We start from the raw sequence: 16,381 nt of genomic DNA, 5'->3' as shown, positions 1-16,381 counted from the left end.
GATGAAATTTGGAAACTAGAATGGTGGGGAGCATCTGATTAAGCTAATGGAGGTAGAAACAAAAGAAAATATTCTCATTGGATTAGGGACTACCTAGACAGAAATCGTAAAAAGATCGAATGGGAAGAAAAAAGTCTAGCATGGAAGCATGATAAAGTAGTGATAGGGGACTCTGTCTAAACATTAGCTACAAGTCTGTCTAAAGAAGAAGAGCTAATTATTTCTTGATTTGTCTTAATGAAAACTTTATCCTTCAAAGGTTGGGGGAAGCAGTGAGGCCTGATTCACACTAACAAGGAGGAACTGATTGACAAAGTAAAAATGATGAGAATCTTGAGGGATTTTGTGAAGGAAAGCATGACACATAGCTCATATTTTAGGAAGGCAACTTTGAAAAGGTTCAGAGAAGTCATTGGTAGGAACTTAACAAGCTCTAATTATTTCAGAGAAGTTAGCCTTCCTTCTAAGGAAGGAAGCTCTGAATGATGAAATTCTGAAGATAAAACAATAAATACTTATTATAAAGATGGAGGGAATTTTTAAAGATATGGATGGTAAGTGGGGGTAATGGGATGATGATCAGGACATTGACTCAATTTTCAAAAAAAAAAAAAAAAAATCAGAACAGAATTGGCAAGCTCTTGACCCAGTAGCATAACTAATTCCTGGGGAAATTTTAGAATGGATCATTAAATAGATGCATAATGAACACCCTAGAAAGGGAAGTAGTGATTACAAAGAGCCATCATAGCTTCATCAATAAGTATGTTGGACTAAACTAAATTCTTTTTTTAAAAAAAATAAGATTACTAAACTAGTATTCTAAATTAGCCTGTGAAGAGAATACTTGTACATTTAATTTGCCTAGATTTTAGCAGTTTTTGATGAAGCCATTTTTGTGGAGAAAAAGAAATTGTTTTCTTTGTAAATGTGAGGTCTTTTGAGAATGAAATATCACACACATTGTCAGTCATCGTTAACATGTTTGTTGGTTTTGTTGAATTGATTTCTTTTACTCTTTTTTAGGGAAGTCTGTTACAAGTGATAGTTCCACAGGTAGAAGAGAGGAGGAAGATATACTTGGAAACAAATAGTATGTGACAAAAAAGTATCAAAATTTAGAAGAGCCACTTGAAAGGAAAGATATCCCAATTACAAAAAAGGAAATGTAGGTTAATGAATGTTCTATCAATTCCTGATTATTATTAGAGACACAAATGGAAATAGTGATCACAAAGAGCTAGTACAGTTACACCAGAGGTATGGCAGACTAATCATATATGTAATATATATATATATATATTATATATATGATAGAGTTTAAAATAGAGGAATGCTATAGCATATAGATTTTAGCAAAATTCTCAATAATGAACCTCCTGCTTTTCTTGTTGATAAGATGCAGGAGGCAAGGATTAGAAAATAGTACAATTAGGAAGATGTAAAAGCAGTTGAATGGCTGGACTCATTAATAATTCATTATCAGATTGGAACACTGTCTTTAGTAGAGTGACCCAAGGATATTTACTTTTCTCTGTGCTACCATTTTTCTCAAAGACATAGATGTTATGGATATTGAATTTCCAGATAACATAAACCGAGGAGGACTAATTAACCTATTCTGTGGCAGTCAGGATCCACATAGATCTTGAAAGCCTAGAATGGGCTAGAAAGCTTAGAAAGCAATCAGGATGGACGCCAGGCACTTAGGTACTATGCCAAATGAGGATAGCTGAAAAATGTTAGGCTAAATCTAACAACATTCCTTTTCCCATCTCCAGGTTGTCCATGCCTTGAAAACTCTTCCTTCTTACTTCAACATCTTAGAACAGGGGCAGGGAATATTCGGCCCACAGGCTTTCTGAAGCCCCTGAAATCATTTGGTCTGGCACTGCCAAGTTTCCACAGGGAAACTTGAAATTTTAAATCTAGGAGTTTTTTTTTTGAGGGGGGGGGAATTCATTGTTTGATCAATATAGCAGGTATCACTCGCAAATATGAGTGTGAGTCAGTTTATATTCTACTAGAGGCATATAACATGTTCATAGATAATTTCAAATATACCACAGAGTATACATAATGATTTCAGTAGGGATAGTAACATCTAGGGGAATAAGAAAAATCTCTAGGAGAGACCAAATGATTTGTGATCAACAAGGCACTGTCAGCCCTAGTTTGCTCATCCATAAAGTTGGAATAGTAGTGATGGCACCTACCTCTTACGGTTGTGTAAAGTGAATTGCACGCCTTAAAGAACTATGTACATTACTATTAGGTCAAAGTGAGATATAGTAGACAAAAAAGGTTATTACTTTCTTGGGCTGCATTGAGAAATATTGTGTCCAAAATGAGGTAATGGTAGTTCCTTTGTATTGTACTGCTGTTAGACCACACTTGGAATGTTCTAGTCAGTTCTAGGTACCAGTTTTAGGGAGGACACTGACAATGCATCCAAATGAGAGCAATCAGGATGGACACCAGGCACTAGGTACTATGCCAAATGAAGATAGTTGAAAAATGATGATACTATCAGGCTGAAGAATTGGGGCAGAAAGAGGAGGATGTATATATGATAATTATTTTCAAGGACTGTCACTTGGAAATGAATTATCGACCTGTTTTGTTCACTCAGTGAGGCAGATTTAGGGTTCGATAAGGACAAACTTTCTAATCATCAGAGCTACCCCTATGCTGAAGATCTTTAAGCAGGATGATTATGTGTTGGGAACAGATTCTACTACATAGTCTTTGAGGTCCCTTTTAACTCTAGATTCCATGTGTGAGACAGAAAGAAGTTAGGTATCTTGTCTTAACACATAGGCAGAATATTGTTAGAGTAATAATTAGAGTTCAAAAGTAGTCCAAACCTTTCCCTTCTTGAATTCAAACCTTCAAGCATGTTGTTTTTATTTCATTCATATATTATGATGCAGTCATATATTCTATAAACTAATGTCTTATTCTATATTTCTAATTTTTAAAAAATAGTTTCTTAGCCTTTCCCTCTTTAGCTGTAGCTCCTCTTATCTCTCCTTATCTTATTCACATTGGAGGTTTTCTCTCCAGAATCTCTCTCAACTTTGCCTCTCTCTAAATCTAAAGAAGCCAGCACAGACTAAGTGGTTTTCTGACCTGTAAGTTTGTTTTAAAAAATAGAAATATTTAGGTTTAACTGGTTTTTTTAAAGGTTACAAATTATGGATTATTTTATGTAAAATGTTCTGTTGATTTGAAAGGTATATTGTGGACATTTAGAATTTCACTATAAATCATATGAAACTTAAATACATTTTTAAATCTGTATATTAAATTCTAAAATAAATATATTATTCCTCTCAATAAATTGATAAACTTGGAAATATTTTGTTACTGGATTGGGAGCAGTTTAAAGGTTTAAAAAAAAGATATCTGAGTTATAACAACAGTAATAGCCAATTACTGATTGGCTTATTTAAAACCTTAGCTATCTAAAGAAATTATAATTTACCCTAAAATTATTTTCTGACTGGACTTAATTAGCATGATTAAAAAAACTAATAATAATAATTTAATTAGAGGTCTCTGTATGTTGCTTCCCCAGCAGCTCTTCTCTAGTCTCTATTGGTCTGGAGGACTGAGAAGAGGTCACTGGCCTTTCCTGGGGTTTGGGGGGGCTAGGCCAGAGCCCCTAAAATCTCTTAACACAGGATGCCAGTGTATAAAACTTGTTCTACTAAAAATTGTCACTCTATATATACTAAAAAAAACGGAGTGAAACCTTTTTGGGAAGTGAAACCCAAGTTTGAAATGATTTTTGATATAGTCATGCTTGAGTTAGAAGGAATTCTGGCATCATGAAACAGTGCTGGTTTGGTGAGTACTTATTAAATAATTAAGTGTTGGTTTTAGAATAAAGAATGGAAACTGAAAATATTCTGATATTAACTGCTTTTTCAGTTAGAAATTTTCAAAAGGTAAGATTCAGGGTGGCTAGGTGGCATAGTGGATAAAACACCAGCCTTGGAGTCAGGAGTACCTAGGTTCAAATCCCGTCTCAGACACTTAATAATTACCTAGCTGTGTGGCCTTGGGCAAGCCACTTAACCCCATTTGCCTTGCAAAAACCTGAAAAAAAAAAAAACCTGTCAAAAGGTAAGTTGCTTTTTGTGTTTTGTTTTGATTTAAAAAAATAGGAATATATGTATCAGGAGCTAAGGACACACACACACACACACCACACACACACACACACACACACAGATATATATTAATCCAGATTTGGTTTGATTTAATACAAAATTTAATTTTGAAGGGAAAAGTAACAGGACTACATAAATTAAGAAATGTATTAAAGCTATACAATCGGGGGCAGCTAGGTGGCGTAGTGGATAAAGCACCGACCCTGGAGTCAGGAGTACCTGGGTTCAAATCTGGTCTCAGACACTTAATAATTACCTAGCCGTGTGGCTTTGGGCAAGCCACTTAACCCCATTTGCCTTGAAAAAAAACAAAAACAAAAAACCCCCCCAAAAGTTATATGATCACTTTTTTAATTAGATAACTACATATAGATTGATTTGCTATGCATTACTAAATATATATATATATATACATATATATATATTTTTGAAAGGTTTTAAAGTTGAAAAATATACAATTTGGATTTTGATATTGTGATGTTAATTAATTTTCTAATATTAATAAATATTGCTCAATTGGGAGTTTAAAATTGTGCCATAAACAAATACAATGAATTAAGAAAAACTAAAATTCTTTTTATTATTGCTTATTTTGTTGTATTATTGTTGTAACCAAAGTTTTGGGGTTTTTTTCCTATGACATGCTTTTCCATAAGATTAAGTACTAAGAAAATCTCATAACCATTTTTAACAAAAGGATATTTAGAACCATCTGGTCATAAATCTTTATCAAGAAATTTCTCTAAGATAGTCTGATGGGCATTTAGCAATTTTAACCACCCAATTTTGTAATTTTGATTAACTTAATTGCTAAGGAATGGGTTAATCATGTGATGTCACTCTGTAAAGTCAGTATTTGAAAGGATTGTGTCTTAAGGTTGTCCATGTAAAATTGTGAATTTATTATGATCATTTTTGTATAATAACATATTGAAAATATAGAAGAAATTTGGACAGAAAAATATGTTTAAATTGTTCCCTCTGCACTGACCATGTAGCTTACAATGTTAAGCTTAAAATAATATACACCCCTACCTCCATCCCATTTTTCAGGTTCTTGAGATGAGATCAATTAACTTTTAGTGTCTTAATTATCTCATCTATGAACTGAGTTTTTGGGGGTCTCTCTGAGGGTTATATGGGGGGGAAGAATAGCAAGACTAACCCTGTTGAGCATCAGTGTTGTAAAATGAAATTCTGGCAAAATTCTTGCATAGAATGGGGAGTAACTGTTTAATTTAAATTGTCAAATATGTTCCATACAAGAATATACCTATAAGGTGGAAGAGAGACAGCAAATTTTTCAATGTTATTCAAATAAATCATTTATGTGGCCAAAGAAAAATTGTATTTGAGTAAATCTCAAGGCCTTGGTAAACTGTCATTTGTGATAAGAGTAATTTAGTTAGGTATATTCTCCAATAGACCCTTCCTTTTGCAAACACACATGAGTTCAAGGAATGTGGTACTTAGAAGTTCTGTGTTAAACAGGGATTTACTGCATGTGAAAAACTTTGTGGGATTAATTTATGCCTAAAAATAAATTTTATACAAATTTAATTTTTTGTTTGTTTGTTTTTTTAGGGTTTTTTTGGCAAGGCAAATGGGGTTAAGTGGCTTGCCCAAGGCCACACGGCTAGGTAATTATTAAGTGTCTCAGGCCAAATTTGAACCCAGGTACTCCTGACTCCAGGGCCGGTGCTTTATCCACTGCGCAACCTAGCTGCCCCGAATCTTACCTTTTGACAATTTCTAACTGAAAAATACCGATTTAGTTTTAATAAATTCCAATTTCAAGATTTATTTTTGCTTTTAAGAATGGATAGGAGAGGGGCGGCTAGGTGGTGCAGGAGCACCTGAGTTCAAATCCTGCCTCAGACACTTAATAATTACCTAGCCGTGTGGCCTTGGGCAAGCCACTTAACCCCATTGCCTTGCAAAATCTAAAAAAAAAAAATGGATAGGAGAGATGTCTATCACTTTACAAGTTCACAATTAATGTACTTTTTTAATATCAGAAATATTTATTGCTGTTTAAAAGAACTCAGACTGTTTTGTTAAACCCATTGCCTTGCAAAATCTAAAAAAATAAAAGAATGGATAGGAGAGATGTCTATCACTTTACAAGTTCACAATTAATGTACTTTTTTGATATCAGAAATATTGCTGTTTAAAAGAACTCAAACGGCTGTTTTGAACAAGTTTTGTTTAATGTGATTTGTATAAGATCTATTGCAATGATGTGATGATAATACTTATAGCTATCATGGAAAAGTTTCCATTTTTCAAGGATACTACTTGTGAAACAATTAGCTTTTGGGTTAATTGTATTTAAAGTTTGCAAGTAGAAAAGTTTTTGATCTAAATTTGTTGCCATTCCATGGCCTAAGTAAGAGTTACATTTTGAAATGATCATGTATGAGATTAAGTCCCATCTCATTTTCTTTTTAAGATTGATATATTTTGGTAGCAGTGAATAAACTTATGAAATAAAAATGTTGTCATTATACCATCAAAATGATAGAAACAAGTGCCCCCTTACCAAATGAGGAATATTTTAAAGAGCTTTCCTTTTTCTGCCCTCTGAAGAAATATAATGTGTCAAAAGCCTTTTTTGCTTTTAGTCTGCAGGTAGCCATTTGACTCAAAAATAGGGAGTGGTATAAGATTTGGTACAATTTTCTTTTTTTTTTTTTAGTTTTTTTTTTTGGTAAGGCAAACAGGGTTAAGTGGCTTGCCCAAGGCCACACGGCTAGGTAATTATTAAGTGTCTGAGACCGGATTTGAACCCAGGTACTCCTGACTCCAGGGCCGGTGCTTTATCCACTACGCCACCTAGCCGCCCCTTGATTTGGTATAATTTTCTAACAACAGTTTGTATTTTAAAATATGGTAGTAGTAAATCTGTGATACTTATAGATGATATTTTCAACCATTATATACATAAAAATTGGGGTTATAAATTGTTTTATTACTAATTTTTTTTCTCCATTTTACCATTGTATATGTAGTTTTTTACATCTTAAATTCAAAACATCTGTAGAAATGTATGCAAGTGTTTAAGAATAAGCTTTTAAATATATTCTGGAAGAAATGGTGTATTGATCATATTTATTTAATTACAGATAATAAATGAGCACATCAATAGGGAAAATTTTTTAAAAAATTTTTTTCTATGTTTTATGTTTCCAAATATTCTGCTGAAAAATCACCTGTGCAGCATGGACAAAATTTTGTGATTTTTCTATGATGCTTTTCTTATTGTTATTCCTGCAAAATTATAATCACTATGTGGCAATTCTGATCCTTTAGACTATAAAGTTTGGAGCCAGAAAACCAATGGGGGTTGGACACTGCAGGTGAAGGGCTCATTGGGATAAGATTTGAAAGAGTATTTTCAATAAATTCTAAGATTATACTCTTTCTGACTCAGTTTCCCAAAATGTGATATTTGGAAAATGTCTGACCTGGTAGATTTAAAGTCTGGCTTAAAGTATTTGGCTACCCACATGACCTTTACCTGGAACAGACATCTAAACACATAAACATATCCTTAAATATTCTTGATCTTTATCATAAATTGCTATAATTTTATCAGGAGATCAAAAAATCAGGTTTAGAAATTTAAGTCATTTGGCCTACATTTATCTAATTTTTTTTTTTTTAGGTTTTTTGCAAGGCAAATAGGGTTAAAGTGGCTTGCCCAAGGCCACACAGCTAGGTAATTATTTAAAGTGTCTGAGGCTGGATTTGAACTCAGGTACTCCTGACTCCAGGACTGGTGCTCTATCCACTAGATCACTTAGCCACCCCATTTATCTAAATTCTTATAGCTGGATAGGGTAGTATGTGTGATTTTGGCATTACTTTTGCAGTGGAATCCTCATGGTTATGGGAAGTTTACTTTGTTAAGTGATATGGCATCCTCCAAATGGGGGAATTAAAAACCCTCCAACAATAAAAATGTCAGTTAATCTCTATAATTGAATTTTTCTGTGAATATCAACATGGAAATTGTCAAAGTGCAAACTGTCATCATCTAAGGGATTCTAGAATTTAATTTTCTAGGATTGAAAATAGGTTTTTAACTTATTTTAAAATGTTATGTTAAGAAGTTTTTTCATCAGAAAGAACAATCTCTACCCTGAAAAATCTGAGACAGTATCTGAAGCCACAGAGCTATATCAGATGTATCATGAAGAAACAGACTTAAATTTCTCTTTGCTGTTTTGTGCTTACCTATATCTTTATAATCAAAGGGACTGTTCCCGTTTGATCTTTGACCTTGACATTGTAATTTTATCATTCACTTTTATGTACTGTTATGGACCTTACATTGCCTGTCCATATTTCTTGGAAAACCTAGGTCTCAAAGATATGTCATTCTCCCTCCAATATACCTATAATCTCCCCAAAGTTTTATCTGATTAATCTATAGATAATACTAGAGCGTATCTTTTTCTATTTTTCTAATAAAAAAATTAGTTTTTCAGTCTCCAACTAATAGTTATAAATCTGTTATCCCTATGTTATCCCCATCAATCTGCTGTGTCAAGGCCTGTGTGAATGTTGACTTTGACCTGTGTCATTACTACCTGGTCAGCTTTGTAATAGCACCAATAAATTCCTTCACCTGGGTCAACTAATCACAAGATAAGAAACATCTTGGATGAGGAGAGAGCAATCCTATGGATTTTTGTAAATATTCCATCCTCTTCAACCTAAGTGGGATTCTTATCAATAGGAATTTGAAGCAAATATATTAACTTATGAGGGGATCATAGTGTAGAACTTGATCATTTATATGAAAACTCAGTGGTTGTCTAATTTAGTTTTATGATTCTTTGTCCTTTCTGTATAAAATGCCCTCGAAATTTTGTTATCAGGGTTGGTATCATTAATGATACTATCCACTCATGGGTTCAGCAAGATCCTAAAGAATAAAACTTCATGGATAAAACTTAACGTTTTATTTTTAGCCTAAGAAAATTATAGTTAACACTAGCATTAGAGGAGAAATGAATATTGGATCTCCTTATGATCAAGTTAAATTATAGAAGAGAACCATGGTTTGTAAAATAAACATCCCCATATGATGAGTATTTTATTTGCAAAATTGAACTGGTGCTCCTGATTTCTTTGTGACTATAGGTGCCTTATAGACATATGTAGCTAGCATTCCAAATCCAACAACAAAAAAATTAATCACCTACTAAATGCAAGGTACTGAATATACAAAAATATAAGTGAAATGATTCCTGCTCAAGACATTTCCACTCCAGCTCAAGGAGAAAAACTCATCCTCAGGTACTATGGTACTATGATTGGAAATCATCAGAATGTAGAAAAGCAGAAAGGGGATTTTCACTGGGTTTCACTACTTAGAAAAGCTATTTTAAAATGGAAAAACATGAACTGTTGGGTTACCTTGGGCAAAGCAAGGTTATAATACCTTATACTACTTGTCATCCTTTGCTAGAGTCCTGGGTTTTTTAGCATATCCTTTAAAGAGTCTACTTTGTAAATGAGGTTAATTTAAAATAATAGTATCAGGATTTGATCTCATTTTATTTAATAATAGAATCCATTAATTAATCAAGAGGAAAGGAAATAAGAATTTACTTAGCCTATTCTGTGCAGCAGTGTGCTAAGCACTTTTTACAAAGATTATCTCATTTGATCCTCATTAGAGAGAGATATTATAATCCCCATTTTACATTTTGCAAAATCGACAACAAACAGAAGCCTACATTTGCAGTTCCATCTATCTGACTAGATCCAGGGCTCTATCCATTGTACTCCCAGTCAGGCACTGATTGGGAAGAAATAATTTTTAGTTAGAGGATTAGAAAAAGTTTATAATAAAAATTATAGCTTTGAAGATTCAAATAACACCAGTGTTTTAACTACTTTTTGCAGCGTTAAATTTATGAAATGAACAAAAGGTGCACTTATTATTATAAAGATTAGCAAAGTCAAACCAAACGTGCATGGCTTCATTGCTGCTTTAAATACAATTGCCACTGTGATATTCTGACTTTCCTATAAAGAAGAATTAAAATAAAAATTAAAGAAATCACATACTTTAAAAAATACTATGAAGATAGTATTTTAAAATATGTTGGAAAAAACAATTTGAAAAATGATTATAGCCAATTTTCTCTGTAACATTGCAGTCTCATTTCCAAATTCAGAGAATAAACCTCCACATCCATGATGATGGCTATTGTTCTTAGCAGAGTCCCCAGAGCTCCAATGATTTAAAATGTCACTTTCTGTAAATCCAGGGCATTGTATTTAAATGTACATTTCTATAACTATCTGGCTATGGGATAACATAAACACAAGGTTTTATCAGCACTGAGGTTTTAAAGATGTGAATTAAGACATCTTTTCTAGAGATTTTTAATTCTGTTTATTTTTATATGCCTAACTTGTTGCACTCTTTCCCATTCCTGACTGTATTTATTTAGACTTTGAAATTCTGTATGCTCACAATAGATTCCAGGGAAGTTTACAGACAGAAAATCAACAGAATTGAAAAAAGGGTCTTTATAAATCATTTAGCTCTCATTATAAATGAAGGAAATCAAGATTCAAAAAAGTGACTTTCCTCAGGGTCACATAGCTGGTGATTAGAACCTCAGAATTCACCTAATCTATTCCCTTATCTGAAGCATGAATGGTAATCTAGCCTGTCAGTGTCAGTGAATTCATTACTTTCTGATGTATTCTTTTTATTAAAATCTGTATTCTTATACATAGCTTCTCTGGATTGGTCCTACTGCTGTAAGATTGTTAATTTAGATATGGAAGGGACCTTACAAGTTTTCTTAGTTCAAGTCTCTCTTATTGTATTATAGAAGAAGACACTGAGGTAAAAGAAGTAGAGGTAAACTGCCAAGGTAATGCAGGCGATAAGTGGCAGAAACAGGATAGAAGCTCTTGTTCATTAATACCCAGTCCAGCAGGCTTCCTTTTTTTTTTTTTTTTTTAAAGTTTTTGCAAGGCAATAGGATTAAGTGACTTGCCCAAGGCCATAGCCAGGTAATTATTAATTGTCCGAGGCCAGATTTGAACTCAGGTACTCCTGACCCCAGGGTTAGTGCTCTATCCACTGTGCCACCTAGCTACCCCATCCAGCAGGCTTTCCATTATGCAATATAAGTCTTCTAGGACTAAGAGAATGAGACTCTCTTCTACAATTATTTGAAGATAAAGTTCATGTTTCCTCTAAGTCTGCTCTAGGTGAACAACGACCAAATCTTTTGTTTTTTTTAATTATTTAAGGCAATGGGGTTAAGTGACTTGTCCAAGATCACATAGCTAGGCAATCATTAAGTGTCTGAGGCCACATTTGAACTCAGATCCTCCCAACTCCAGGGCTGGTGCTCTATCCACTACACTATCTAGCTGCCCCACAACCACCAAATATTTAAACCCATCCTGGCGAGTATTCATAATTTTAGTTGACATACATTTCTGGATAGGGTCTCCTAAAATGTGGTATCCAGAACTAATTGCAAGAGTCTAAAACCCAAGGTTGTTAACTGATCTTTCCAAAATTTTCCATTATTTCTAAAAGCCCTCTTTTATGAGATTAGTCCTAAAAGCCTAGGTATCCCTTGCCTGTTTATTAGATATTTTCTATTTCTTTCCTGTGAGTGAGGAAGAAGAAGGAAGTTAAGATAAACCATGCTGGTCATTCTTTTCTTTCTGTGCTGAAATAAATGATTGAGAAAGAAAAAGATGAAGAATTAAAAAATGGTAGGGAATATTTTAATAAGGTAGAATAAGGAAAGGAAGAAGAAGTAGAAAAGGACTAAGATTTGGAGGAAACAATAAATAGGAAGGAAGAGACTGGGAACAAAGGGTAAAAAATAAGGAGAGATCCCCCCCCCCCCCCGTTATTTCAGAATTGATCTTATTATATTGAAATTTAAAAGTTAGGGAAATTAAATGAGAGTTTATTAAATGAGAGTTTAGTGTATATATACTTTTAAAAATAAAAGTACCATTTTCAATCTAAAACAGCTGAAGACAGAAGAAAAGTAGAATACTATTTTGGGAAATAAATTACAATTTGGAAAATGCTAGAAATTAAGGTTGAATCTGGTGAAAACACAGTGAAGACTGAGGAAAAAGGACAATGTTCAGGAGAGGAGAAAAGAAGCCAAACAACAGTTTGCTTTGTTTCAAAGAGAACTCACTTTATTTAATGTCTATGTCTATGATTTGTAAGACTGTTGGCTCTTTCCAGTAGAAAAGTCATTTCTTTTCAAAATGTAGACAGATTTTGGCCATCTATGTGCTCCAGGACCTCGAGGACTCAGGTAACCAGCAAGCTATGGAGGAAGGGAAGCTTCAGAACTGCAAGGACATCAGTAAAACTCGCTGTCCTCAGTGGACCTTTGGAGAAAATCAGGGGTTCTTGGAAAAGGGGAGCTATTTCCAAAGGTTGAAAACTAACACAAAATACATTTGAGTGCACTGTCCTAGGAAAGTTAATCCAGTTATTTTAGGGACAAATTAATCACAAAAATTGACTGCAAATATATTCTGTAGATATTTTATTCAAACCTCATCTGTGGAACAATTTGGTCAGGATTTCTTCTATTACCTTTGATCATTCTCTCTCTCTCTCTCTCTCTCTCTCTCTCTCTTTCTCTCTCTCCCCCAAAGAAAATAAGGTTTGGGTCTCATCAGCTTATTTAGAATGCAGGAGATAAATCTTTCTCAGTTGAGCCCTAAGCCTTTTACTACTTTTAAAGGATAGTGTTAAGTCCCTGCAAAAAAAAATTCAGTAACATAAAGAAAAAAAGCCTCTTTGTGTTAGTTTTTTTTTTTATTTTTAAGGGGGGCAAGGCAATAGGATTAAGAAACTTGCCCAAGTTCTCACAGCTAGGTAATTATTAAGTGTCTGAGATCGAATCTGAACTCCTGACTGCAAGGCTGGCGCTCTATGCACTGAGCCACCAAGCTCTCCTCCCCCTTCTACTGGATTTTAAACATACATACATACATACATATATATATATGTGTATATATATATAGACTCAAAGCAACTAAGATAATATTTTGTTAAATTTTATCTTTACAAAATTAAATTTTGCAGGAGAAAGCAAAATTTTAAATATCATCTCTGGATAGTACTCATTAATAATAATTGGGAGCATTATCTTTTCCCCTTTAAAAATGAATGAACAAATTACTAGAATAAGGTTACCTAATATTATATAGAAGCCTATTAATTTGGAATAATTGAATGAAAAGATCAACCTGAAACATACTACAAGTATAAATTATAAAAATATTTTCAAAAATGTATAATTGTAAGAAAATTGTATTAATTTCAAGTAAACACACAGTAAACTCAGTAGGCTGACCTTGGCAAAGTAATGTCAGTGAGAATTTCTTTAATAATCAGAAAAGCATAATCTTAACTTGATAACATATATGTATATAAAGAAAAAAGTAAGCCAAACAAAATCATAGAATTTTAGAGCTGGAAAGTATCTCAGAAGATCATTTAGTCCAACCCATTAATTCACAGATGAGAATACTGAAACCCAAAAAGTTTTAGTGACTTCCCAAAGTTATTTAGTTAGTAAACAGGAACAGAGCTATAATTTATCCATCTTGACTCCCATCTTAACTTTTCTATCAAATAGAGTGCTTTCCTTGTTGATTTATTTAGCATGTCCTTTATCTAATATCTATTCTCCTCTAATTATTAGAACAAATGTAAACTTCAGTCCAATTGTGTCTGAATTACCTTATTAATCTGTTTTTATCTATATTTCATATACATTGTGAATTTTCAGCCTTTTAATTTATGGTAGAATATTTTTTATTATGAAATTATTACATTATAATAACAAATATCTAATTTTCATTTACTTTGAGGTCTGGGGAAGGAAAAATAACTATTCTTTTTAGAATTCAAAAATCTGGAAATAGTGTAAGAATTCCAAATTTCATTCATATTTTAGTAGCCAAACTGTAAGAATATTTCTAGACAGAAGCAGAGTTATAACCTCTTTGAAATGCTTACAATAGTTAGGATTTAAAAGTTGAAGGGAATCCCAAGAACTTAGAAAAAAAAAAACGGGTGACTTTCAGGGAAAATAAACCAACAACATGGCAAAGGGGGCAGTTGTAGCAACTGGCTGCACAGTACTTGCAAATAATTATTATGATACTGATTGTTCATCAGTAAATTGCTCAATGGTCCCAATTAATCCCAATAATTGAATTTCTAGAATTTGTTCAAATTCATGGTATCCAACATAACATCATTATTTATTTAAAATTTCTTAGCTATCATGAATAGTACTAATCATTAGTACTCAGAAAATTACTATAGTATCAGAAGTCTAGTATACAAATTGTGACACAATGGGCTTCTCTGACCCTTTCCTGTGTCTCACCAATTTAAAACCATTCCTATTTTCCTATAAAGTAACTACTTTATATTTGTGAAGCATGTCTGTTTCATGCAGACTAAATTATAACTGTCTTTTCTGCAGCAACTAGATCCTCAAAGCATCAAGGGATCCACAAATGAGTTAAATGTGTCTTACCCTTCCCTCCTTCCCTCCCCTGCATTTGCTTCCTCTGCATACCAACCACCAAAGGCCCTACTTACAGCTTTCAAGAGCTCTAGAATGATTATAGTTTGTCCTTCCTTCTTGAAGAAGACCATGACACCAGGGAAGTGATGCCATGACAAGCACATGAATTGAATTTGAGTGGGGGGGGGCTGTGCTAAGGCACCAATCTCACCTTCTCCTCCAGAGCCAGGATCCAGTAATCTAGTAATGGATCAGGACCACTGGAGATATAGCCTTGGATGATGGGGAATGAGGGCTAAATGACTTTCACACAGCTAGTAGCAGATTAAAGGAGAGAAGGACATAGGGATAGCAGCTAAACCCACTGACTGGGACTTTCATCTAGTTTTTGATAATCACCTCTTGCTGTGAATGCCAAAGAAACTGATATTCAAGTTTTTAATTATTTACGAATTTCTCAGAATGCCCTTGGGATTAGCTTCAATTCTCAGGCTGAAAATAATAGTTTAAGAACTTCGTTGTGAGGGTCACTTTTCATGAATGAAGATTATTGGGATCCAGAAAACAAGCTTTATGGCCAGCTAATGTGTGAATAGCTCAAATGATAAAACTATCTGCTAAAGCAAATTTACCAACATGTGACATCTGCCCACTATTAGAGGTTCAGTAGAAAAAAATTTTCTACCTGACATGAAAGGGCAGAATTATGTTTAAAGACTATAGTCTGATAAAAGTAGTGACCAAAGAACAGCTAAAATAGGGAAGGATGTTGATGGCAGAGCTTCAGATGTTTTTGTAGCTCCAGTATTGGATTATCTTCACATCAAAAAGACCATCCAGGAGATCCACAGTCGATACAATGGTAATTGCTTCAAGCTTTCTTGCCCTAAGTTTGAAAATGTCTTATTTATTTAATTCTGCACTTAGTTGATTATATGTATGCAAGCTCATTCAAATTAAGGCTCAACTTTGAAGCTATTATGACAAAATCAAAGCCATAATTAGGATGGGTCTTAGTTCCAAGGCACTTAAATTTAGAGGGCATGGGATTTTATTTATGCTCTCCTTTAGCAGAGTAGAAACTACTATTAGTAACCAATTTCCCCCCCTTCCCATTCAACTATATTTGTTTTCCTAATTCTTGTATTATTTTCACATCATGAATTACAAAGAGGATTTGAGAACAGGTTTTACGCTTTTCCCAGATACCAAAAGTGCTAATTACACATCTGGTTAATATCAATATCACTACATCAATAAGATGTAACATATCTATAATAATTATAATAAAATGTGGAATTTAGTAAATATAATTCTTCCAGAAAGTATAATTTTAGGAAAATTTTCTTTTACTATAATTGTAATTGAGCTTCAATTAATTGGAAGGAATAGGCAATGAATTATTTGCTTTTATAGAAAATATAAAATTACACATATGGCTTTGGAATGCACTTAATTTTCCTGTTTTGTTTGGAGACTAATAGTAATATAATCTTGCATTACTTTATCATGATAACAACCTTGGTTGCATTTTTAGGCTACTGAAGATAACATAGGCTACAGTTACTTAGAATTTCATTTCTTTTAGTCCTCTCTTTAAGCTCACCTTTTGCTCCTCCATTTGTTCTT

General features: G+C 33.4%; 1 protein-coding gene across 7 annotated transcripts in view; it reads right to left on the bottom strand.

The window, feature by feature from the left end:
- Nucleotides 1-16,381, bottom strand: part of MAK (male germ cell associated kinase) — a 94,359-nt gene that overhangs the window by 13,050 nt on the left and 64,928 nt on the right. The gene's annotated exons all lie outside the window — the stretch shown is intronic.

The sequence above is a fragment of the Macrotis lagotis genome, chromosome X, assembly GCF_037893015.1.
Source record: "Macrotis lagotis isolate mMagLag1 chromosome X, bilby.v1.9.chrom.fasta, whole genome shotgun sequence".
Taxonomy (NCBI): domain Eukaryota; kingdom Metazoa; phylum Chordata; class Mammalia; order Peramelemorphia; family Peramelidae; genus Macrotis; species Macrotis lagotis.
The sequence above is the reverse complement of the archived record's forward strand: the minus strand, read 5'-3'. Positions and strand labels throughout refer to the sequence as shown.